Source organism: Triticum aestivum, chromosome 4D (assembly GCF_018294505.1).
Source record: "Triticum aestivum cultivar Chinese Spring chromosome 4D, IWGSC CS RefSeq v2.1, whole genome shotgun sequence".
NCBI lineage: Eukaryota > Viridiplantae > Streptophyta > Magnoliopsida > Poales > Poaceae > Triticum > Triticum aestivum.
This window is the reverse complement of record NC_057805.1, coordinates 250,827,793-250,848,216: the sequence shown is the minus strand read 5'-3', so window position 1 is coordinate 250,848,216 and position 20,424 is coordinate 250,827,793.

The following is a 20,424-nucleotide window of genomic DNA, read 5'->3' as shown; positions in this document are numbered from 1 at the left end:
ATAAACATCTTATGAGATATAAAAGACTTACCGGATTGGCAGGGCGCTTTGCGCTGAGTCCGTGGTCCTCGGTAAGGGGAGGAGGTACCTCGGCGCCCTTGAATAGCACATTCCAGATGTCCTTGTGCGTCGTGTCGAAGAGCTCCCGCAACGTCTGGTGCTCGGCCGGGTCGAACTCCCACAAATTGAATGCCCGTCGTTGACACGGGAGGATCCGGCGGAAGAGCATGACCTGGACCATGTTGACAAGCTTGATTTTCTTGCTCATCATGTTTCTGATGCAATTCTGGAGTCCGGTCAGCTCCACCGATGAACCCCAGGACAGGCCCTTCTCTTTCCAGGAGGTGAGCCACGTGGGGATTCCGGATCGGAATTCGGGGGCCGCCACCCAGTTGGTGTCGCGCGGCTCGGTGATGTGGAACCACCCCGATTGCCACCCCTTTATGGTCTCCACATAGGAGCCTTTGAGCCAGGTGACGTTAGGCATTTTGCCCACCATGGCGCCTCCGCATTCCGCTTGCTGGCCGACCACCACCTTTGGTTTAACATTGAATGTCTTCAGCCATAGGCCGAAGTGGGGCCTGATGCCGAGGAAGGCCTCGCACACGACGATAAACGCTGAGATGTTGAGGATGAAATTGGGGGCCAGATCGTGGAAGTCCAGCCCGTAGTAGAATATGAGCCCGCGGACAAATGGGTGGAGGGGAAATCCCAGTTCGCGGACGAAGTGGGTCAGAAAAACCACCCTCTCATGGGGTTCTGGTGTAGGGACGATCTGCCCCGCATCTGGTAGCCGGTGTACGATATCTGCGGCTAGATATCCGGCTCCCCGTAGCTTTGTGATGTTCTCCTTCGTGACGGAGGACACCATCCACTTGCCTCCTGCTCCAGACATGCTTGGAGTGGTTTGAGGAGAAAAACGCGAACTTGAGCGCTGGAGCTCGAGTGCGCAAGAATGGATGAGCAAGGAGGAAGAAGGCGTGGGTGAAAAGCGTGAATCCTTGTCCCTTATAAGGGCGGAAGAAGCTATGCGCCTCTCCACCTACCTGGTAAACTCGCTTATTCCCCAAGCGCCGTAATTGATGGCGCGGTTGGGTTACCCACACCCGTATTGATGAGAGTCCTGTGATAAGGGGACACCATCTCTGCTTCGACAAGACGTGCCAAGAAAACCGCCTCGCAATATGTGCAGTAGCTGGTTGAGAAAAATGGTTCGAATAATGACCGGGCCGTGGTATGATGTCATGCTGCCGAACATCTCAGCATATTAGATTCATGGAAATATTATTCTCTCTACGGTGGTATATGGAAATTTTTTTGCAGAGCCGGACACTATCCTTGTGTTCAAAATCATCTACGGAGTATTCGAAGGAGGAACCCGCCTTGCAATGCCGAAGACAATCTGCGCGCCGGACTAATCGTCATTGAAGCCTGGTTCAGGGGCTACTGAGGGGGTCCTGGATTAGGGGGTCCTCGGATGGCCGGACTATATACTTTAGCCGGACTGTTGGACTATGAAGATACAAGATTGAAGACTTCGTCCCGCGTCTAGATGGGACTCTCCTTGGCGTGGAAGGCAAACTTGGCAATACGGATATGTAGATCTCCTCCCTTATAACCGACTCTGTGTAACCCTAGCCCCCTCCAGTGTCTATATAAACCGAAGGGTTTAGTCCGTAGGACAAGAACAATCATACCATAGGCTAGCTTCTAGGGTTTAGCCTCTACGATCTCGTGGTAGATCAACTATTGTAATACTCATATCATCAAGATCAATCAAGCAGGAAGTAGGGTATTACCTCCATCGAGAGGGCCCGAACCTGGATAAACATCGTGTCCCCCGCCTCCTGTTACCATCCGCCTTAGACGCACAGTTCGGGACCCCCTACCCGAGATCCGCCAGTTTTGACACCGACACCGGTTCCCAGGAAGGCTGCAGCCATCGCTGGTATGCCAGGTCGTGTGCCGTGGTCAAGGGCAGGAGGTGAGCGGCCCGAGGTCCAGTAAGAGCCCCTGAGGCGCGATGCTCAGGAGGTCCCCTTTAGCTCCCAAGCAGCCGTGGTAAGGCAAGAAAGGGAGGCGACGTTGCCGCAACAGGGTTGCGGCGTGCGTGACCCTTAGGCTCCAATGATTTAGCCAATCTAAGCACGAGACTTATCTTGGTGGTTTGGGGTCGAGTCCTTGTGTTGCGCCTCGCTAATGCATAGCTAGGCCAGGCACATGCGAGCCTTCCCCTCTTCTCCACGCTCTCCTTTAGGCTCTACGTTCTCAGGTCCCGGCCCTCGAGCGAGCTCAGCCGCCGCTGGTATGCCAGGTCGCGTGCCGTGGTCAAGGCAAGGGGGTGAGGGCTGGAGAGCCAGTAAGAGCTCCTGAGACGCGATGCTCAGGAGCCCCCCTTTTAACGCGCAAGCGGATCGCATGGGAGAAAAGGGAGCTCGTGGTGCCGCCTGCTGTCACCTTCATGAGATTCTTGCAATCCAGCACAAGGAGAAAAGCAGCCCGCCGTTGCCGGTCGGCTATCGGTTACTTCATGAGGGGACGAAGGCACTGAGGGCCTAGTGAGGTGACGTGCGTGGGGCGTGCCGTGAGCCAGAGCGCGACCGCTCAGATTTGTCAACGTTGCAGGGACGGACCCATGCACAAGCGTCGTGCCAACGTGAGTAGCCCCCGCGGGGGGGGGGGGGGGCGAGAGTCAAGTAGATAATGGTTATAGGTAGATTAGGTCTGGAATGCATACTCGCTTAGGTAAATGCAGGGAAGATACGCGCCACTGGGTCCGGCCCGAGCGGCTTGGGGATGATGCAGCCCGAGGGGCGCTCCCAGCAAGGTAAGCGAAAGACATAAGGAAAAGGATGCATGCCACAGGGACGAACCCACGCTGCCTGGGAATGATGCAGCCCGAGGGGTGCTCCCAACTAAACAAACTTGGAAAATGTCACCTGGTCCTGTCGATGAAGAGATGTTGGGGCAGCTGAAGGTACGCGGTGAAGGAGTTGCTCCTCATGAGCCACTGGGGCCCTGAGCCTCAGGAGGCTCTAGGTGTCCAGGCGGTTCCTTGAGGACCGTCTCCATCTCCGTCAGCACCGCGTGGTGCCTGGCCTCCTGAGCCGCCAGGATGCGCCGCAAGTTGCGCTGATAGGTGGACGACACGCTCGGCAGGCCAAAAGGCATGCAAACGTAGCTGTGCGGTGGACCCTCGCAGTGGCCCACGCGCGAAGGCCAGAAAGGCTCCTGAGATGCGGCCCTGTTGAGCCCTAGGACGTTGATGCAGACGCGCAGCCCAACATCCTCGCCTTGATGGGGTGTTGCGCCTAGTGAGTGGCGGTCGCCACGCATGGCCCTTGCGTCTTGCAGTTCCTGAGTGGTCTTGGTGATGAACTCCTGAGCGGTGGGCGCTCCTCGCCCTGTGTCCTCCTGAGGGAAACGTGCCATGAAGCACGCCTCCAAGTGGTGCCCAAGCGCCTCCCTCGTGATGTTGGCAAGGTCTGAGGCCCTCCAGAAGAGAGCCCCCGAGCCTTGCCCGAGAAGGGCGCCGGCGCGCCTTCCTATGAGATGGATGGAGGCGCCCCTGCAGCGGGCGCTGATCCGGACGAGGTTCCATTCGCGACGCCACCCTCCTGAGGTCCTGCACGGTGCAACCGCTTCTTCTTCTTGGGGGGTGGCCTCAGGAGGGCACTCGCCCTTGCTGTCGGGGTCGTCGATTGCTGCGGCTTGAAAGGCACGCTCGAGGGAGCACACCGTGTCTCTTTCTTCACATGGAACCGTGATGATTCAGCCACTTCCCGGCATCTTGAGGACATTGTAGCCATGATGGGTCACCGCCATGAACTTGCCCAGGGCTGGATACCCGAGGATGGCGTTGTACGGCAGGCGGATGTGCGCGACGTCGAAGTCGATGAGCTCGGTGCGGTATTTCTTGCATTCTCCGAAGGTCACACGGAGGCGGACCTGCCCTATCGACGTGGTGGAGCCGGCGGTCACTCCTGAGAAAGGCTTGGTAGGCTGAAGATGGTCATACGACACTTGGAGGTTGTCGAACGTGTCGACAGACAGGACGTTGAGCCCTGCACCACCGTCGATGAGGGTTTTGGTGACTTGCACGTTGCTGATGACCGGGGAACAAAGCATCAGGAGGGCGCCAGCGGTGGCTGCGCACCTGAGCTGATCCGTTGAACTGAAGGTGATGGCGCACTGGGACCACCTGAGAGGGCGTGTGGTCTCAAGCTTGGGGAGGACTCCATTCACTTCACGAGCAAACTGTTTGAAGATACGCTGCGAGGCTGAAGCCTGAGCTCCGCCTAAGATGCAGGTGATAGCACGTGGCTCCTGGAAGCCCCCAGCCCCCTCGTCTTGATGGTTGTCGTCATTCCTTCTTGGTGGTGGCGGTAGTGGGGGAAGATCGGCGTTGCCCTGAGGATGATCTTCACGAGGCTGGTCCCTCCAGGCGCCCTCGCGAGGCTGCTCCTGCCAGCGGTCCTCACGAGGTCGGTCGCGCCACTCCTGGCGCAGGCCACGGTCGTCCCAGCGTACGCCACCACGTCCTCCTCCCCGGCCGTAGCCCCGGTCGTTGCGCTCGGGGCGTCGACCAAAGCGTCCGTCTCGAATGGCTCTGAGCTCTTGACAGACGCTGGTGTTGTGGGTATACAGGTTATGGAAGGCGTAGAACGGTCGACTGCTCTTGGATGACTCGGGCTGGTCTCTGCCGCGCTTGGTGTCTGGTTCCGCTGCGAGCACGGCTGCTCCCTTGCACTTCACGTCCTTGGCCTTGGCTTTCTTCTCCTCCGTGTCTGCAGCCGGGAGCTCGAGGAGGGAGAGGCGCCCTTCCTCAGCTCTTGCGCACTTGGTCGCCAGGTTGAACAGCTCCTGAGATGTGCACAGCTCCTCCTGGATAGCGAGCTCCTCCTTCATCTTGACACCGCGGACGCCATTAGAGAACGCGGAGATGATGGCCTTGTCCGTCACCTTGGGGATCTTGAGACGAACGTTGTTGAAGCGCTGGATGTACTTCTGGAGGGTCTCTCCTGGTTGTTGCATGAAGAGACGCAGGTCTCCCGCGGCCGGTGGGTGGTCGCGAGTGCCCTGGAAGTTGGCGATGAAGCTGTCGCGCATCTCGTCCCAGGAGGAGATCGAGCCTGGAGGCAGGTTCAGGAGCCACGAACGGGCGACGTCTTTGAGCTCCATGGGGAACCAGTTCGCCATGACTTTCTCATCACCGTTGGCCGCCTCGACGCTTAGCTTGTAGAGCTGCAGGAACTCCGTGGGGTCGGGGGTGCCATTGTAGCGAGGATGCAGATCCGGCTTGAACTTGCCCGACCAGGCGACGCTACGCAGCTCGGGTTTGAAGGCGCTGCAGCTGATACGTCTCCAACGTATCTATAATTTTTGATTGCTCCATGCTATATTATCTTCTGTTTTGGACATTATTGGGCTTTATTATTCACTTTTATATTATTTTTGGGACTAACCTATTAACCGGAGGCCCAGCCCAGAATTGCTGTTTTTTGCCTATTTCAGAGTTTCGCAGAAAAAGAATATCAAACGGAGTCCAAACGGAATGAAACCTTCGGGAACGTGATTTTTGGAACGAACATGATCCAGGAGACTTGGAACCTAAGTCAAGGAAGCTTCGAGGAAGCCACGAGGTAGTGGGGCCCACCCTCGTGGGCCCCACGTTGCTCCACCGACGTACTCCTTCCTCCTATATATACCTACGTACCCCCAAACGATCAGATACGGAGCCAAAAACCTAATTCCAATGCTGCAACCTTCTGTACTCATGAGATCCCATCTTGGGGCCTGTTCCGGAGCGCCGCTGGAGGGGGCATCGATCATGGAGGGCTTCTACATCAACACCATAGCCCCTCCGATGAAGTGTGAGTAGTTTACCTCAGACCTTCAGGTCCATAGTTAGTAGCTAGATGGCTTCTTCTCTCTTTTTGGATCTCAATACAATGTTCTCCCCCTCTCTCGTTGAGATCTATTCGATGTAATCTTCTTTTTGCGGTGTGTTTGCTGAGACCGATGAATTATGGGTTTATGATCAAGTTTATCTGTGAACAATATTTGAATCTTCTAAATTCTTTTCTGTATGATTGGTTATCTTTGCAAGTCTCTTCGAATTATCAGCTTGGTTCGCCTACTAGATTGATCTTTCTTGCGGTGGGAGAAGTGCTTAGCTTTGGGTTCAATCTTGCGGTGTCCTTTCCCAGTGACAGTAGGGGCAGCAAGGCACGTATTGTATTGTTGCCATCGAGGATAACAAGATGGGTTTTTTATCATATTGCATGAATTTAGCCCTCTACGTCATGTCATCTTGCTTAAGGTGTTACTCTGTTCTTATGAACTTAATACTCTAGATGCATGCTGGATAGCGGTCGATGTGTGGAGTAATAGTAGTAGATGCAGGCAGGAGTCGGTCTACTTGTCTCGGACGTGATGCCTATATACATGATCATACCTAGATATTCTCATAACTGTGCTCAATTCTGTCAATTGCTCAACAGTAATTTATTCACCCACTGTAAAATACTTATGCTCTTGAGAGAAGCCACTAGTGAAACCTATGGCCCCCGGGTCTATCTTCATCATATTAATCTTCCAACACTGTGCATCTTTATCATAAAAATACCAAAAATATTATCCTATTGTATCTATCAGATCTCACTCTCGTAAGTGACCGTGTAGGGATTGCCAACCCCTTATCACATTGGTTGCTAGGATTTATTTGTTTTGTGTAGATACGAGGGACTCACACGTAGCCTCCTACTGGATTGATACCTTGGTTCTCAAAAACTGAGGGAAATACTTACGCTACTTTGCTGCATCACCCTTTCCTCTTCAAGGGAAAACCAACGCAGTGCTCAAGAGGTAGCAAGAAGGATTTCTGGTGCCGTTGCCGGGGAGGTATACGCAAAAGTCAACATACCAAGTACCCATCACAAACCCTTATCTCCCGCATTACATTATTTGCCATTTGCCTCTCGTTTTCCTCTCCCCCACTTCACCCTTGCCATTTTATTCGCCCTCTCTTTTTCGTTCGCCTCTTTTTCGCTTGTTTATCGTTTGCTCGTGTGTTGGATTGCTTGTTTGCCACGATGGCTCTACCTAGATTTGGTGATCTTCACCTTAAAAGATTAGAAAAGATCGAAAGCAACGTCATGAGTTTTATGGTTTTGCAATTTGAATATAATAATTTCTTCATAAACGAGCTTAAGGAACAAAAAAGCTTTATGAGTTATATGAAGAAAGAGCTCGATGATATGTCTAAAGAATTTGATGGTTTGAGATCCCAAATTGCTCGTCTTGAGAAGTTGATAGCTCAAATATCGGATAAGCAGGCTACCTTAGTTAATAAGATGGCCGCTAAACCGGATTTCTATGAAAATAAATATGAATATCTAAAAGTTATTGATGTGTCCCCTATTAAATGTTTGTTTTGCAATATGAATCTTGATAATGATGGGACTGAATATGTTCCACCTTTACCTAGAAGGCGTTCCAAAAATTCGGAGTTTTTAGATCTTGATGCTAAAATTGATAAAAGTGGGATTCAAGAAATCAAAACCCTAGATATTAATAAACCCACCATTTTGGATTTCAAGTAATTTAATTATGATAGTTGCTCTTTGATAGATTGTATTTCCTTGTTGCAATCCGTGCTAAATTCTCCTCATGCTTATAGTCAAAATAAAGCTTTTACCAAACATATCGTTGATGCTTTGATGCAATCTTATAAAGAAAAACTTGAGTTGGAAGTTTCTATCCCTAGAAAACTATATTTTGAGTGGGAACCTACAATTAAAATTAAGATTAAGGATCATGAGTTCCATGCTTTATGTGATTTGGGTGCTAGTGTTTCCACTATTCCCAAAACTTTGTGTGATTTGCTAGGTTTCCATGATTTTGATGATTGCTCTCTAAACTTGCACCTTGCGGATTCCACTATTAAGAAACCTATGGGAAGAATTAATGATGTTCTTATTGTTGAAAATAGGAATTATGTGCCCGTAGATTTTATCGTTCTTGATATAGATTGCAATCCTTCATGTCCTATTATTCTTGGTAGTCCTTTCCTTAGAACGATTGGTGCAATTATTGATATGAAGGAAGGGAATATTAGATTCCAATTTCCATTAAAGAAAGGCATGGAACACTTCCCTAGGAAGAAAATAGAATTACCATATGAATCTATTATGAGAGCCAATTATGGATTCCCTGCCATAGATGGCAATACCTAGATCTATCCTTGCGTTTATGCCTAGCTAGGGGCGTTAAACGATAGCGCTTGTTGGGAGGTAACCCAATTTTATTTTTAGTTTTTTGCTTTTTGATTCTGTTTAGGAATAAATACTTGATCTATCCTCTGGTTAGATGTGTTTTTATGTTTTAATTAGTGTTTGTGCCAAGTTAAACCTATAGGATCTTCTTGGATGATAGTTATTTGATCTTCCAGAAATTTCCAGAAACTTTCTGTTCACGAAAATAATTGTTAAAATCAGCAGAACGTGATAAAATATTGATTCCAATTGCTTCTGATCAATAAGCAAATTTTCTAGGTCTTCCTATTTTGGATGATTTTTTGGAGTTCCAGAAGTTTGCGTTAGTTACAGATTACTACAGACTGTTCTGTTTTTGACAGATTCTGTTTTTCGTGTGTTGTTTGCTTATTTTGATGAATCTATGGCTAGTAAAAGAGTTTATAAACCATAGAGAAGTTGGAATACAGTAGGTTTAACACCAATATAAATAAATAATGAGTTCATTACATTACCTTGAAGTGGTGTTTTGTTTTCTTTCGCTAACGGAGCTCACGAGATTTTCTGTTAAGTTTTGTGTTGTGAAGTTTTCATGTTTTGGGTGAAAGATTTGATGGATTATGGAACAAGGAGTGGCAAGAGCCTAATCTTGGGGATTCCCATGTCACCCCCAAGATAATCTAAGGACACCTAAAAGCCAAAGCTTGGGGACGCCCCAGAAGTCTGCTTCCATCGGTAACTTTACTTGGAGCTACATTTTTTTTCACCACATGATATGTGTTTTGCTTGGAGCGTCTTGTATGATTTGAGTCTTTGCTTTTTATTTTAACGCAATCATCCTTTCTGTACACACCTTTTGAGAGAGACACACATGATTTCGAAATTATTAGAATACTCTTTGTGCTTCACTTATATCTCTTGAGTTAAATAGTTTTGCTCTAGTACTTCATTTATATCTTTTAGAGCATGGTGGTGGATTTGTTTTATAGAAACTATTGATCTCTCATGCTTCACTTAGATTATTTTGATAGTCTTAAATAGCATGGTAATTTTCTTAAATAATCCTAATATGCTAGGTATTCAAGATTAGTAAAAACTTTCTTATGAGTGTTTTGAATACTAAGAGAAGTTTGATCTTGATGATTGTTCTGGGATATGGAGGTAGTGATATTAAAGTTGTGCTAGTTGAGTAGTTGTGATTTGAGAAATACTTGTGTTGAAGCTTGCAAGTCCCGTAGCATGCACGTATGGTAAACGTTATGTAACAAATTTGAAACATGAGGTGTTCTTTGATTGTCCTCCTTATGAGTGGCGGTCGGGGACGAGCGTTGGTCTTTTCCTACCAATCTATCCCCCTGGGAGCATGTGGGTAGTGCTTGGTTTTTTATGACTTGTAGATTTTTGCAATAAGTATGTGAGTTCTTTATGACTAATGTTGATTCCACGGATTAGACGCACTCTCACCTTTCCATCATTGCTAGCCTCTTCGGTACCGTGCATTGCCCTTACTCACATTGAGAGTTGGTGCAAACTTCGCCGGTGCATCCAAACCCCGTGATATGATACGCTCTTTCACACATAAACCTCCTTATATCTTCCTCAAAACAGCCACCATACCTACCTATTATGGCTTTTCCATAGCCATTCCGAGATATATTGCCATCCAACTTTCCACCATTCCGTTTATCATGACACGTTCATCATAGTCATATTGCTTAGCATGATCATGTAGTTGACATAGTATTTGTGGCAAAGCCACCGTTCATAATTCTTCCATACATGTCACTTTTGGTTCATTGCATATCCTGGTACACTGCCGGAGGCATTCATGTAGAGTCATACCTTGTTCTAGTATCGAGTTGTAATCATTGAGTTGTAAATAAATAGAAGTGTGATGATCATCATTTAATAGAGCATTGTCCCCCCAAAAAAAAGAGAGAAAGGCCAAATAAAAAAAAGAAGGCCCAGAAAAAGGGAAATAAAAAGGGGCAATGCCACTATCCCTTTTTCCACACTTGTGCTTCAAAGTAGCACCATAATCTTCATGATAGAGAGTCTCTTGTTTTGTCACTTTCATATACTAGTGGGAATTTTTCATTATAGAACTTGGCTTGTATATTCCAACAATGGGCCTCCTCAAGTGCCCTAGGTCTTCGTGAGCAAGAAAGTTGGATGCACACCCACTTAGTTTCTTTTGTTGAGCTTTCATACATTTATAGCTCTAGTGCATCTGTTGCAGGGCAATCCCTACTCCTTGCATTAACATCAATCGATGGGCATCTCCATAGCTCACTGATTAGCCTCGTTGATGTGGGACTTTCTCCTTTTTTATCTTCTCCACATAACCCCCATCATTATACTCTATTCCACCCATAGTGCTATATCCATGGCTCACGCTCATGTATTGCGTGAAGGTTTATAAAGTTTGAGATTACTTAAGTATGAAACAATTGCTTGGCTTGTCATCGGGGTTGTGCATGATGAGAGCATTCTTGTGTGACGAAAATGGAGCATGACTAAACTATATGATTTTGTAGGGATGAACTTTCTTTGGCCATGTTATTTTGAGAAGACATAGTTGCTTAGTTAGTATGCTTGCAGTATTATTATTTCTATGTCAATATTAAACTTTTGTCTTGAATCTTTCGGATCTGAATATTCATACCACAATTAAGAAGATTTACATTGAAATTATCCCTAGGAGCATTCCGCATCAAAAAATTTGTTTTTATCATTTACCTACTCGAGGACGAGCAGGAATTAAGCTTGGGGATGCTTGATACGTCTCCAACGTATCTATAATTTTTTATTTCTCCATGCTATATTATCTTCTGTTTTGGACATTATTGGGCTTTATTATTAACTTTTATATTATTTTGGAGACTAACCTATTAACCGGAGGCCCAGCCCAGAATTGTTGTTTTTTTGCCTATTTCAGAGTTTCGCAGAAAAAGAATATCAAACGGAGTCCAAACGGAATGAAACCTTCGGGAACGTGATTTTTGGAACGAATATGATCCAGGAGACTTGGACCCTAAGTCAAGGAAGCTTCGAGGAAGCCATGAGGTAGGGGGGTGTGCCTACCCCCCACCCCCTAGGCGCGCCCTCCACCCTCATGGTCCCCACGTTGCTACGCCGACGTACTCCTTACTCCTATATATACCTACGTACCCCCAAACTATCAGATACGGAGCCAAAAACCTAATTCCACCGCTGCAACCTTATGTACCCATGAGATCCCATCTTGGGGCCTGTTCCGGAGCTCCGCCGGAGGGGGCATCGATCACGGAGGGCTTCTACATCAACACCATAGCCCCTCCGATGAAGTGTGAGTAGTTTACCTCAGACCTTCGGGTCCATAGTTAGTAGCTAGATGGCTTCTTCTCTCTTTTTGGATCTCAATACAATGTTCTCCCCCTCTCTCATGGAGATCTATTCAATGTAATCTTCTTTTTGCAGTGTGTTTGTTGAGACCGATGAATTGTGGGTTTATGATCAAGTATATCTATGAACAATATTTGAATCTTCTGAATTCTTTTATGTATGATTGGTTATCTTTGCAAGTCTCTTCGAATTATCAGTTTGGTTTGGCCTACTAGATTGATCTTTCTTCCAATGGGAGAAGTGCTTAGCTTTGGGTTCAATCATGCGGTGTCCTTTCCCAGTGACAGTAGGGGCAGCAAGGCACGTATTGTATTGTTGCCATCGAGGATAACAAGATGGGGTTTTTATCATATTGCATGAATTTATCCCTCTGCATCATGTCATCTTGCTAGGCGTTACTCTATTCTTATGAACTTGATACTCTAGATGCATGCTGGATAGCGGTCGATGTGTGGAGTAATAGTAGTAGACGCAGGCAGGAGTCGGTCTACTTGTCTCGGACGTGATGCCTATATACATGATCATACCTAGATATTCTCATAACTATGCTCTATTCTGTCAATTGCTCAAAAGTAATTTATTCACCCATGGTAAAATACTTATGCTCTTGAGAGAAGCCATTAGTGAAACCTATGGCCCCGGGGTCTATCTTCATCATATTAATCTTCCAACACGTAGTTATTTCCGTTGCCTTTTTACTTTGCTTTTATTTTACTTTGCATCTTTATCATAAAAATACCAAAAATATTATCTTATCATATCTATCAGATCTCACTCTCGTAAGTGACCGTGTAGGGATTGACAACCCCTTATCGTGTTGGTTGCGAGGATTTATTTGTTTTGTGTAGGTATGAGGGACTCGCGCGTAGCCTCCTACTGGATTGATACCTTGGTTCTAAAAAACTAAGGGAAATACTTACGCTACTTTGCTGCATCACCCTTTCCTTTTCAAAGGAAAACCAACGCAGTGCTCAAGAGGTAGCAGCAGCCAGCCGTGTTCACCGGGGCCCGTCTTGGAGAGCTTGGTCTTGACGCCCACGTGCCGCCACAGCAAGCGGCGCGAGGCCTTGCCACGGCAGACGATCCTGGTGCGGCGGTGCAAGGAGTGGTGGAGCGTTCTCTTGCGGTCGAGGAACTTCTTGGCAGCTTCTTTCTACACGCACGGGCGCCGAACGCGGTGGGTCGTGCCGTGGAGGCACGCGCCTTGGCCCCAGGGCACCGTCTTGGGGCAGACGTGGAGGAGGTGCTCCGTGAGCTACGTCGCTTGTAGCTGGCGGAGGGCGAGGCGGCGAAAGGGATGGCGCAGGGGAGCCTCCTGTGGCGCAGACAAGCTCGGTCATGCGGTCGAGCCAGTCCTCGTAGAGGTCGTCGACCGAGCGGTAGCAGGAGCTCATGCGCCATGAGGAGCGCGGCCTGTGCGTCCATGGGAGCGCGACGAGCGTGGGACGACGAACCAGGAGGAGTCGGCGATGGAGTGGCAGGGCGGCCGTCCCGCCGCATCGAGGGGTGTAGCGAGGACACTTGCTGCTCGTTCCCCGCCGGGCCGGTGGCGGCGTTGGCGGCAGGCGACGGAGAACGACGAGGTGGCCCACCGACGGGAGCCGTCTGTGCGACGCGGGTGGTGATGGCGGCCCGACGCTCAGCGCGAGCACGACGAGCGTCCGCCATGGAGATGACGGAGCGAGGCCACGTGGAGCGACGGAAGGGAAGCTTCTGCGCACCCCTACCTGGCGTGCCAAATGTCGGATCATGGGTTTTGGCAAAACCCTTAAGGTTCGAACTCTGGGGTGCGCGCGAAGTTCTTTCCCTCCTATCTATCTGCGCCCTAACTGGCTAAGATCTCGCGGACGAACTCGACAAACTCACAACAGAAAAGACACAAGATTTATATTGGTTCGGGCCACCGTTGTGGTGTAATACCCTACTCAAGTGGGGTGGTGGTGGATTGCCTCTTGGGCTGATGATGAACAGTACAAGGGGAAGAACTGCCTCCCGAGGTTGAGGAGTTCTTGTGCTCAGTGAACTTGTGGGTGTGAGGATGGAAGATGGAATCGATCCCCTCAGGCTTGCTTGAGTTGCCTGCTACTGTGGTGGCTAGTCCTATTTATAGAGGCCCTGGTCCTCTTCCCAAATATTGAGCGGGAAGGGAGCCCACAACGGCCAATTTGAAAGGGGACATCTAGTACAACTTATCTTGACAAAAGCAGTCTTCGCCTGCAAAAGGCTCTGGTGGTGACACCGCCTTGGGCTCCATGGTGACCTCCGTCTTGCCCTCCTGCTGGTCTCGTTCTCGTTGCACTGATATGGAAATCTTTGCTTGATGCCTCGACACTCTGTGTCTGCGCTTGCCCCCTTAGCACCAAAGGGGAAACAAGGACGCTGCGCGTGCTGACGCCCGCCTGGCGCTCGCCTAATCTTGGTCGTCATGGCTCACGTCACGTGAACCTCGCGAGGTTTTCCCTGGCTTGATCTATCCTCTCCTCGCGAGGCAACCTGGTGAAGCCGCTCCTGAGGAGGTCTTGCGTCGTCCGCCTTGCGTGGCTTGGCCCCTCGTGAGGGTCTTGAATGCCTTGCTGATGAAGATGGGCCGTACAGGCCTGCTAGCACGGCCACCCCGCGGGCCGTAGGCAGGCAAGTCTGGGGACCCCCGTTCCCAGAACACCGACACACCTAGACGGAGGGAGTCGTACGAGATACGGTGGCACACTGACTTAGGTCGAATACAAGTGGCCAAAATTGTGTGCATGTTATAATAAGGATTCACTTAAAATAGTACGTGAGCGAACAGAGGGATCAATTGGACAGTGTTCCCGAGCAGTAGCGAGATGTGTGAGGTAAGATACACCGCTGGTGCTTTTAATTTTTCTTATTAATTTTTTTGTTTCACACTCTGACTGGTGGGACCCAACGTATTTCTACACCACTTTGGATAGTCTTACCAGCAAAGCCACATGACACGATTATGATTTAAATCCCAATGACTCCCACACACAAAAAAACACGGCATGCTTGTCACACGAATGCAGGAATGTATAAAAGGTTATTTTCCTCTCGTAGAACATAACGGGAGGGTTGTGTAGCTGGTTAGCCTGTTCGCTCATCAAACTTGAGGTCTCAGGTTTGATAACTACACTTGAGCATAATTCGTGCCAGGAGGATTCTTTGATTGCTCAAAATGGATGGATATGGAGCTATACGATCACCTGCAGCCTTTACGCTTGTTTTCTAGGGTTTGCGCTCTTCACACTCTCTCCAGTATATATATACACGCTGGAGCCTCGGCTCTTGTAGTTGCTCTCTTCACACTCTCTCACCCTCTCCAGATCTAAACAAGACTTCGTTGGCCCCTCTCTCTCCCCTCACTGCTGGTCTGCTTGTAGTTGCTCTCTTCACACTCTCTCACCCTCTCCAGATCTAAACAAGACTTCGTTGGCCTCTCTCTCTCCCCTCACTGCTGGTCTGCTTGTAGTTGCTCTCTTCACACTCTCTCACCCTCTCCAGATCTAAACAAGACTTCGTTGGCCTCTCTCTCTCCCCTCACCGCTGGTCAAAGAGCCGGCAGGATCCGTCCGCCGGGAAGGGAAGGAGGCTTAACGCTATCGCCGTCGGCAAGGGAGGGAATCCACTACCGGCGCAGCTGTTCACTTTCACCAAGTGGCGGTGCGGGAGGGCCTCCGACCCGTTCTCCTTCGCAGCCGTACATAGTGTGGGCCGAACGGCCTTCGGTCGCCCACCGAACCACACCCCAAGAACCTTAAGGTATAATTTACTTATTCCACATGCACTGCTCTAGCTACATGTGGGCTTTTTCCGCGTCTGCACTCGAATCTAGGTGTTGGATCAAACATGAAAGTAGTGCGGAAAGTTATATACCATGAATCTTGGACGTGGTTCAAAGAAGAAAGGAATGAGGGAAAGTAGTGGGAAAAGTTGTATAGCATGAATCTAGGACGTGGTTCAAAAAGGAAAGGAAGGGGGAAAGTTGTGGGGAAAGTTGTATCGCATGAATCTAAGACGTGGTTCAAACAGGAAAGGAATGGGGGAAAGTAGTGGCGAAAGTTCTATAGCATAAATCCAGGACGTGGTTCAAAGAGGAAAGGAAGGGGGAAAGTACTAGTACAGACTGGCTATCCAGCACCTACGTTGGTCGAAAAGGGAAAACAATGACAAACGCAGTACACACATTTGTAACGAACTGATCTTTTGTTTTCGGGGACAAGGCTGTAGAGTTTGAGAAGGACTAGATTTGTGGCGCTCACATAGGGAAATGTGTCTAAACATAACAAAACTGGGACCAACACAAATATGCTCCTTGGTTGTTTGTTCTTTGTTGCAACAGACTGTGCAGCACCCCAGTACATCGGTAGATGCACATGGTGCTGGTGCGTCCACTATCCCGTGCAACTCTTTAGTTGTTGTTAATCTAAGGCCCTGTTTGGTTAAAAACTCCCGAGTCCCTACCTGCTTGGTTCCAGGGACTAAACATCGACTAGAGGTTATTAAATGACATGCTAAAAGACCATGTTACCCCTAGTAATGAACTAATAGGGACAAGGTGCGATGCGTGGCTGGGGCAACTATTGGAAAAAGTCCCAAAAAGACTCTCCCTCGGGGTCTTCTTTCTTTAGTCCCAAATGCCCACTTCTAGTCCCTAAAAGTCCCTCCTGTTTGGTTTAGATGGGACTGACATGGAGTTTTTTTAGTCCCTCCACCAAAATGTCCCTGTAAACAAACACCCTCTAATAATGCCGCTGGAAAATTGATGCAATGCCACAGTTAAAAGCAAATTACATGTTTAACAAATTTTATTGTTAATATAATATCTCTGTTAATATTAATCAATGCCACCGTTTGAGAAATGCTACTGTCTTGCTTTCTTTCCCATTTAGATAAGGTAGATGCTTCTTTTTGTTGGCTTCTGTGTCATTCACCGTTATTGACCACTAGTTGTTTCCTTTGCACCTCTGTGTAAACATGGTTATCTACTTCACCTCATTGCCATTGTGACCTTTTGTTGCACTGCACAAAACATTTTTGTTTTAAGAGTGTTTTGTGCAGTTCAACCAAAATGTCACACCGACAACGTTGCTTGATTGCTTGATCTTAGTGGAACTGCACAAGAGGAGATCTTACTTCCTATCCGTGTTGGCAAATTTGGTTCAGATCTTCTTCTTGTGAGTTGTTTGAATTCCGCATCATGAGAGGTCAGTACTAGCCTTCTTTCACATGATTCGGAAGTGTTCTTTCATATGTTGTGCTACTTGTACAGTAATGTTGATTGATTTTAGTGAACTATACAAAAGGAGACAATACTTCCAATCTGTATGTGCACCGTAATATCCCATTGAGGTAAGATAAGGATATTTCACAACTGTTGGCCTGTATTTTGCCACTTTCATCAGAAAATTAATGTCATTGTTTAGTGTTATACTTGTGCAACCTAATTGACATGCCAAATCTTACATTGAAGGTGAAGCTTGTCTGTTATTGAACCAAGTGATGAAGGGGAAGAATAATCGGAAGAAAAACAAAAATCAACTCCCGGTGCTGTAATGAAGCACTGGAACTGTGATGACACAAGTAATGATATAGTTTTGCATCTTAATTTATTGCTATGGCTGGAACGAGCAAGTGTTTTGCCACTGATTTGATGCCACTCTTAATGTAATACATAATTATCTCTACTTGTGCAAACAGGGATCTTCTTTGAAGATACCATATATTTTAGTGGAACTGCACAAGAAGATGTTGGAAACATTAAACTAATCGAGGAGGACATAGTAAGCATGGCCACCACAGTAGATAGCCACAGATGGTTCCGAAGAAGTGCTTCATCTGTATGCTCTACACAATAAGCCTCCTGACAAAGGTTGGTACTCGCCCACTGATTTCATCCATATGATTGAGCTTTGTCATCTCTATTGGTGTTGTGCTACTGTTTAGATACTTTCATCAAAAATTGATATTGTCCTTGAGAAGTGCTTCATCTGTGCTGTTTTAAATATTTCCTTTCCTTTTTTTCGAGCAAACAGGGATGCTAGAATTTAGTTGTCCTCTTGTCTTTGCACAATAGGATCATCCTCCTATGAAGAAGAATATGGAGTACATGAAGTTACTAGTTTCGATTATGCCAGGATGAAGAAGCCCTGTCTATCTTCTCATCAGAAGGAGTAGTTGAAGGATGGTTACATTACCCCCCCACAAGACCAAACTAACTTCAGCTCAGAAGGACTGACAAATCTCCATTTTCTTGCTGTGATGCGCGAGTACAATGTTGTTCTAGGATTCTTTCCGGTGAGTTCCATTTTTCTAAAAGTGTGCTCTACATGGACCATGTAGGTGCCTGTTTAAATTGTCAATTCATAGTACAGTTTGCTTTATACTAATCGCTTTTTTGTATTTGTGCAAACAGGGGTGCTCAGCTTGATTTCAATGGGAACTGCACAAAATGTTCATGAATACATCGAATCATTCCTTTCCCCCACGACAAAGGAGGTGCCGCGCGGATTTGGTTGATTTTGGTGGAACTGCACAAGAAGAACAGCTGGTTTATTTAGCACGAGGTGCCATGTCAATGTCCGAACTGATGGCAAACCCTGCCCATTCCACAATCGTAGGCATTTGATATTTTGGAATGGGACAACCTTGTCAAATTTTGTTCATTGATTTTAGCAAGAAGACATGCATTTGATATTTTCGAATGGGACGCCCTTTGCTGTCAGCAACGTTGATCCATTTTTTCTTTAGTTGTGAAGTAAATATTGGCTCTGACATGTGAATCGTTGAGATGCATAATCATCGATTGTTTTGAATGTTCTCTATGAATTGCCAGGCTTGTGTGTTTGATTGCACGCTAAAAAGCTGCTCAAACTCTTTGTACTCATTTTGTTCCTTTTTACTTTGCACATTGTGATAGTGCATACTTTTTTCGATAAGATTGGTCAAAGTACAGATACTTTGACTGCATACAAAACTTGTATGCAGACTAGAAAGGATCGGAGGAAGTACATGTGAAACTGCTGCAAACGAGGTGATCACCCTGGGAATAATGCTAGTACGTATTGTTTTGCATGGTCATCCAATGCCAGTGATACAAGAATTCGAACTAATCGAAATAAATTCATTCATACACGGTCGGATTTCATATAAACATGCCGGATTTCATTACATTTCATACATTCTTCAACTAAAAACGGGTGCGCTGGAGGTATAATTAATTAACCGAAGCTACGCACCTGTGTCCGGCTGAGCCGAACAGAAGCTTCAGTGATTTAACTGCAGGTGCAGTTGCGTAACTGACATGTGGCCCAGATGCCTGTTGCGCCCACGTGTCAGTCAGCCAACTGCACCAGCAGTTAAGTAGAAGCAGCGTCTTTCTCCAACATAGCTCTCCGACTCCACGTCGCCGCCAAGAAGCTATCCGGCGGTCAGTGGTCAACCCGCCTAGCTTGTCATAGCGATTAGGGCACCTAGGAGCCCAATGATCAGGATCCCCACATGACAAACACATTTCTTCTTTTCATTCGTCTTCTTGAAGTTCGTGTGTTGCACAACCTTATTCTTCCCATCAAACTTTGCTTTACCATCAAACTTGCCCTTGTTCTTGAACTTGTGGGGCTGGAAGTTCTTCTTCTGTACCAGATTGGCACTAAATCCTCCCTCAATTCCTCAAGCACGTGTGTCCTCTGCTCTCGCCTTTTCTTCCACATCAAGAGTGTCAATGATATCCACGAAGGAGGAAGCTTAGTGATGATACCTCCGGCAACAAACTTGTCCGGTAGCATACAACTGAAATGCTCAAGTTCTCTAGCAAATGACTGTATCTCATGAGCTTGCTCAACCACGGAGCGCTCTTCAATCATCCTGTAATCATAGAATTGCTCCATGATGTACAGCTCAGTGCCAGCAACCGGAGGGTAGCAGCGGTGGCCTTACTTGGACCCAAGTGGCGGCGACCTACCGTGTTCTACTCTTCCTCGTTTTCTGTGTGGCGCGGCCTCGTTGGCAGCGGGCGGGTCCTCGGCGAAGCCGGCGATGTCCTCTGTCTCGTTGCCGGCGGGCGGCGCCTCGGCGGAGCGGAAGAAATCCTCCCCCTCGCTGCCGGCAGGGTGGGGCCTCGGCGGAGCCGGCGGTGTCCTCTACCTCGTTGTTGGTGCCGTGGGGCCTCGGCGGAGCAGGGCCTCGTCGACGCCAGCGGAGCGGTGACTCGTCAGAGCCGGCATTGTCCTCTGCCTCGTCCTCGGTCTCGCCCAACAGCGCCTCGCCCGCTTCATCGCCTCTTTGTAGGCGGCCGTAGCCTCCGCCACCCGCATGCAGTACCGCTAGCGCTCGAGGCGGCCCTTGCGGGCGGAGCGGTATGAGTCGAGCAGCGCCTCCTGCTCCGCCCGCTCCGCGGCAATCTACTCCTCCGCCTGCAGGTGCTTTTGGAGGAGATGGTGGTTGTAGGCGGCGTCGGCCTGCGCCTCCCGGAACTACTCGTCACGCTTCTGCCTCACCGTGTCCATATATTGGGCAGGGGCCTCGCCGATGGTCAGGGTGCAATGCACCGGCGAGGATGGCGCGGAGGAGGGGGTTGGCGCCGGATCGTCGACTACCATGTTCTCCATTGGGACGTCATGATCCTCCGGCTGCCTGCCGGCTAGCCAGTCCACAGCAATGGCTGCCATCTCCTTGTGGTCCGTCGTCCGCCCGTCCCGAAGAGCGCTGGAGCGTGAGGAAGCCATGGTGGGCAGTAGTGGTGTGGACAGGAGAAAGGGAACGGATGCGGATGACTGCGGCTATGGCC